The following is a 468-nucleotide window of genomic DNA, read 5'->3' as shown; positions in this document are numbered from 1 at the left end:
ATTTCATATTTTATTCTTTTTTTTTATACTTTAAGTTCTAGGGTACATGTGCATAACGTGCAGGTTCGTTACATATGTACACTTGTGCCACGTTGGTGTGCTGCACCCATCAACTCGTCAGCACACATCAACTCATCGTTTATATCAGGTGTAACTCCCAATGCAATCCCTCCTCCCTCCCACCTCCCCATGATAGGCCCCAGTGTGTGATGTTCCCCTTCCCAAGTCCAAGGTATCTCATTGTTCACTTCCCACCTATGAGTGAGAACATGTGGTGTTTGATTTTCTGTTCTTGCGATAGTTTGCGGGAATGATGGTTTCCAGCTGCATCCGTGTCCCAACAAAGGACACAAACTCATCCTTTTTTATGGCTGCATAGTATTCCATGGTGTATATGTGCCACATTTTCTTTTTTTCTTTTTTTTAAATTATTATTATACTTTCAGTTCTAGGGTACATGTGCATAAC

This window comes from Mandrillus leucophaeus, unplaced genomic scaffold, assembly GCF_000951045.1.
Source record: "Mandrillus leucophaeus isolate KB7577 unplaced genomic scaffold, Mleu.le_1.0 Scaffold844, whole genome shotgun sequence".
Classification (NCBI taxonomy): Eukaryota; Metazoa; Chordata; class Mammalia; order Primates; family Cercopithecidae; genus Mandrillus; species Mandrillus leucophaeus.
This window is presented reverse-complemented; position numbering follows the sequence as displayed.